Source organism: Echinops telfairi, unplaced genomic scaffold (genome assembly GCF_000313985.2).
Source record: "Echinops telfairi isolate 266 unplaced genomic scaffold, ASM31398v2 ScPeMD7_1;HRSCAF=3_0, whole genome shotgun sequence".
Lineage (NCBI taxonomy): Eukaryota > Metazoa > Chordata > Mammalia > Afrosoricida > Tenrecidae > Echinops > Echinops telfairi.
The window spans coordinates 1,073,953-1,079,664 of NW_022103896.1; positions in this window are offsets into that span (position 1 = coordinate 1,073,953).

The window sequence follows — 5,712 nt, forward strand, 5'->3', positions numbered from 1 at the left end:
ACAAGCGTGCCAGCAGCCCCCAGACACACAACAATCCTCTCTGTGCCATAGAGCGGGCGGAGTGGGGAACGGGGACGATGTGGAATGTATTGCTAATTGCCCCCAATAAACAACTGCCCCTTTTACCATGGGACCAAAAGAAATGGATGGCGTCTAGTTACAGTTATTTGAACAGTTTGATGAAAGACTCTGGAAGAATCCTGCTCAAAAGGGGGAAACTGTCAAACAAACCCCTCATGGAATCCAGTCTTTAGGAGCTGTGGAGGTGGGACTGCCCTAAGATCGTCTTTAAGCTGTAAACAAATATTCCCTGAAGTCCTCTCAAAGGGAAACAGTCGTGTAACTAGGAGGTGTCTGCGCTGAGCACAGGACCTGCTGACGACAGCCGCTCTGAAGGTGATAGGGGTCGTGGGGCCGCGAGGGAGCAGGTGGTCGTGGGGCTCGAGAATGTAATCAACTCTGCTCCGTGAGTGCCACTGTTAGCCTCCGTTAACCGGTCCTACCCCATCCTGCAGCCGCTGCATCACGGAACATACGCCAATTCTGTATCTGTCACAATTAGCGTGTAGGTTGGCTAGGGTCAGGAAACAACAGGGGTCAGAGGCTGTAGAGACCCCCATCCAGTCACTGCTGGTGGGGCGTAAAATGGTGTGGGCAATTAGGGTGAATCTTCAAGAAGTTAACCACCATACAAGCCCACTCCCCACTACCACCAAGTCAAGAGCGGGTCACACCTGAGGATTTCTGAGGCGACCAATCTCTAAAGGACCACAGAGCCTCCTCTTTTGCTCAAGGAGTGGGTGGTGGGTTTGAACTGTCCAGTCTGTGCTTAGCAGCCCAACATGTATCTCACCACCCCACCCGAGCTCCTAGAACAACGCATGCCCCCGCAGTTCCACTCCCGGGCACGGGAGACGTCATGGACCGAGCCTGCTGGGGGAGCTGCCTGTATCCGACGGTGGCTACCTGGGACTGTGCGTTGGAGTATCAGCCGTGGTGTGTCCCCCCATGGGTGAGCCCCGAAACGCTGTGCTTTGGGGGCCCTGTCATGCACAGAGGGCCGTTGCTGTGTGGTCCTGCTGGCGGGAAGGAGGGCAGCAAATGGGCAGGTGCACAGGAAGTTGTTCCCTGGGGTGGGGCGGGGCGGGGCAGAGAAGTGGGTGGGGGTCGCCGCCCCTCATATACATCAACTTGTACCAGTGAACAAAGATCAGGGCACAGGGGGCCTTAGGTGCGTGGCAACGGAGCCCCACTTTGTTGGGCCTGCCGGCCCCCTCCCTCAATGCAGTGGGCAGAGGTATCTGGGAGCAGCCTCCAGAGCCCTGGGCCTGGCTCACCTTCCAGCACCTTCCTCGTGCTAGATCCAAGGCACTGCAGGCACCGAGCAGCGGGTTGGCCTCCTAGCCCTGTACTTGGGAGGGTTTTTGGGGGACACTCATACAACCCCTGGACATCCCTGGGCCTGGGTGCCAGGTTCTGGGGCGGTTAGGTCCAATGTGAATCTCCTGTGGTTGGAATCTGGCTCCCGGTACCCCAGTGGCACCTACCCGCGAGGTCCCTACCCTTGCCCTGTCCTCAGACCCTCCTAGTCCATTTGGGCCCAGAGTGGCCTGTGGCCAGGGTGGCTGAGCAGGGCAGGGGCTGTCCTGGACACAGGCTCTATGGTCCCCAGGCATCAGAAGTCACCACTCTGGGAGTGAATGCACTGAACACCATCATCCCTCCAGGGTCCCTGCAGTGGGCAGCCTTCTGAGGTCCACAGAGCACCAGAACCCCTACACTGCCCCCCCCCCTCCAAAGGACACCTCTCGGGGGCTTTCACAACTTAGGAGACTAGGGCTCCCAATCTGGGGCACAGGCTCCAGAGCGAGCACGCTAGGGCCCATTAACAAAACGAAATCCACCATTCCCAGCTGGGCTGCAGCTCTGGGCCAGGCCTGGGCTCTGCAAGGCTGGCTACTTTGAGGCTACTTGTCACACAGGAGCAGGACAGGGGTTCTCTTTGGTGACTCTTACCTGGATGGCCTCTTCCCTGACTTCTGACTCCCGCTTTGGTAAAAGGCATCTTCCAGATCCAGTGACAACTGTCTGGACATGTGACCTACAGTGTGGGTGGGTGTCCTTCCTGCATGCCTTGGGCAGTAGGGCATGGTGGGAGGGGCTGCTGAGTCAGCGGTGGCCCTGATGTGAGAGGACCCCTGGGAGCTGCCACACATGAGCCTGACCCTCAAGACCTCAGGATCAGAGACTCACTGCCCCAGAACCCATTCCTGGACCCACAGAACCCAGAACACATTGGAAAGCTGTTTCTGCCAGCGACTTCTCAGTCTTGGGCCTCAGCCCTGATGGGCCACCTGCTGTTGCCCCCCCCCTCCATGGGTGCTGTTAATGCCAGATCTCCAGGGCAGGCTGGGTGCCAGTGGATATGAGGTGCTTGCTGCTCAGGAGGGACACAGGGCTGGGACCAGGAGCACCTTAGTTGGCTGGGGGTGGGGGTGGCCATACTAGGGCCCTGGGCCTGCTCCAGTGCTGCTGGGCTACTCCTGGCCTCATTGACCACCTGGCCCTGGCTCCAAGGGCCCCCTGGACTCCACCCGGAGTGTCCACCTCCCTGGTGTCCTCCTGGCACCGATGGGACTTGCTCACCTCACCCGGGGGGCCAGGACATTCCCTGGGTGGGAGAGCCCACCCACCCTGCTCACCAGCCTGTCAGGGACTCAAAAGGGAGAAGTGGACTCCGTCCTGCTAAGGACAGAGTCGTGTCCTGAGGAGTCCGAGGTGCGCTGTGGACCTGACTTCTGTGTGCCTGTCTCTGGCACGTGATGGAGGCAAGAGTGTGGTGGATGGGGGCTCCAGTCCATCGCTCCCAAGAATCAGAGATTAAGCCAGGGCAGGAGGGCAAGAGATGCCGGGGCACAGGGGGAAGTGCAAGCACCAGGCCACACACCAGCAACCGACAGCACAAAGAGGCTGAGCAGCCTCCACGCGGGGCACGGCTCCCGAGAAGGCTGCTCAGCCTCTGTGCTATCGGTTGCTGGCTGCGGGGACACAGAACTGACCAGGCCCAAGGCTCAGACACACACCTGAAACCAGGGCGTTGGGGGTGGGGGGACTGCAGGGCCCACAAGAGCGCCCTGAGTAGCCATTGAGCGTCCTGGGCCACTCATGAGCGTGTCTCCCAGAGCAGAGAGTCAGGCCTGCTGGCCTGAGCCAGCCCTGGGTGGGGTCCCCTGCCTTCCTGGAGGGAGAGCCTGAAGCTTCCTTTGCACCCCCACTCACCCCTGCACCCTTGGGGAGCCCTGTGGGGATGGGATGAATGAATGATGTGCAGGGATGAATGAATGAATGAGGGAGGGTGAGGTGGCTGGCCCTCTCCCAACACTCAGGTTCACACTCGGGCTGGGGGCGTAGGCGCAGTCCCCAAATCTGGAGCCATGATGGTCTGGTGGGGACCACCCACTTCAGCTACCTTGGCCTCCCTACTCCTCTCCGGGGAGGGCAGGGGTGACCTGAGCCAAGCGTGGTCAGCTGTGAGTAAGGTCTGTACGAAACCCTGGAGCCTCAGAGATGTCCCTTGTGCCAACCTGGGGACCTCGACCTGGTCCATGGGGTGCCCTCCTCTGCTCTTACCCCTCTGTGTACTCCAGCCACCCAGCACCACCCACCAAACACTGGGGACTCTAACAGGACTCCAAGTCCACAGCCCTGTGTGTAACCTGGGTTCCAGGTGTGGGTCTCTGGGGGAGGTGCCCTCTGTCCCCTCCCTGGTGGCTGCGGGGCACTGTGCTGTGCCTGGGCTGCATGCTGGGGTGGGCAGAGCAGCCCACATGCTGGTCTTCAGGCCCTAATCGCAGGGTTTGTGACAGGCCACTTTAAGGGCTCACTGTGCAGACAGGGGAGGGGCTGGGGGCTCTGTTCAGGGACCCAGATGCAGACAAGGCCTGAGGCTCTGATAGGTATCCTTCAGGGTCCTCTGTTTTCCATGTGTCTGCTCTGCAGGTGAGTTCTGGACCCCCAAACTCCAGGGAAAGGTCTAGACCCTCAAAACCTCAACTCACAGGGGAGGCTCAGACCCTCAAATCAACAGCCTGGACCCTCCCCCCAACCCCCCAAGGAAAGATCTAGACCTCCAATCCCCCAAACCTGAGAGGCCCAGACACCCAAGCCCCCAGCAAGAGACCTGAACCTCTAACCTCAGAGAGAGGCCCAGGCCCCAAGCCCTAGGGATTGGCCTAGACCCTCAAGCCAAGGTCTATAACCCAAGTCCCCAAACTCAAGATAGAGAGCCAGACCCTAACCCCAGAAATAGGCCCAACCCCCGTAACTCCAGAGATATGCCCAGACACCCAAACCACCGAGAGAGGCTTGGACCCCCAGAGAAAGACCCAGACCCCAAAACCACAGAGACAGGCCTGGATCCCCGGGGGAGAGGCTCAAACTCCCCTCCCTAATACCCCAGAGAAACCCAGGCCCCAACCCCCAGGGATAAGCCTAGACCCCAAACCTGAGAAGGCCGGAACCCCAGAAAGAGGCCTAAATGCCAAATCCCAGAGTGGCCCAGAAGCCCTGGCCCCAGAGAGCGCCCAAGTGGCGAGGTGGAGAGAGCAGAGGGCATGTGTCCCCCTCCTGCTCACTGGTGGGGCATTAAGGCACAGCCTGGGCCTCGGAGCCATGGGATCACTTTTCTTAATTACACAACAGCCGCCTTCTTGGGGAGGTGGTGATCTGGCAGGAAGGCAGCCAGGCAGCCCTGGGCACAGCCAGGCGGGAAAGCAACACTGAGTCCCCTTAGTGGGCAGCTCGCACCCCTTTCCCCCCCACCTCCCAGCCCCTGGCCAGCTCAGGGCTGCCGCCGGTTCCTGCGTTCTCACCCCGCACTGGAGGCTCCCTCCCAGCAGGTGGAAGGGCCCCACCTGCCACCCACACCACGCGGGGGACAGCTGTGGGCCCAGGTTCCTAATTTGGGCCTGGCTTGGCAGCCCACGTCCCTGTCCCTCGCGGTCATCCTGCCGTCCCGGACCTTTTCCTTACAGGGTTCCCCACCCATCTGTCACCAGACTCCTCCCCTAAGGGTCCTTCCTGGGCCCTGCGTCCCCAGCCCGCCCCCCGCGCGGTCTTGGAGGCTGGCCCGGCCGCCGGTGACTCCCGCGCCCGGAGGTGCCAGCAACTCTGTTGACCAGACCTCTGAACCCGCCTGAACCACACTGCTAAAAATAGCCGGGGCTAGCGCGCTACGGTCAGCCCGGAGTAGCCCGTGTGTCATCGGTTACGGACGCCAGACTGGGCATCGCGCTGGGCGGGAGGGGACGCTGGCGGGGAAGGGGGTTCCAGAGCACCCCCCAGCCCCGGTTCGGGCTCACTCCTCTGCGGACTCTCCCGCCGCTCCGGTGCGGACACGGGGACTCAGGGGCCGCAGGCAGGTTGGGCCCCTTGCCCAGAGAGTGGCCCTGGGCGCGTGCAGTCTTCCGTGGCGGCCACCAGAGGGCCCTGCGCCCCCTCCGCAAGCCGGCCGGTCCCCACCCCTTCCCCTCAGCTGTTTCCCATCAGAGATTGACAGCTGGGCCCCGCGGTTGCCATGGGGATAGTCAGATGAGGGAGGCGAGGCCAGGTCTCCTATTGGCTTGTGGGCGCGCGCCCCCACCCGGGGAGGCGGGCCCGGGCGCCCAGCTGTATAAAGGGGCGCGCGCGGCTGGCGCGGCGGTCGAGGAGGCG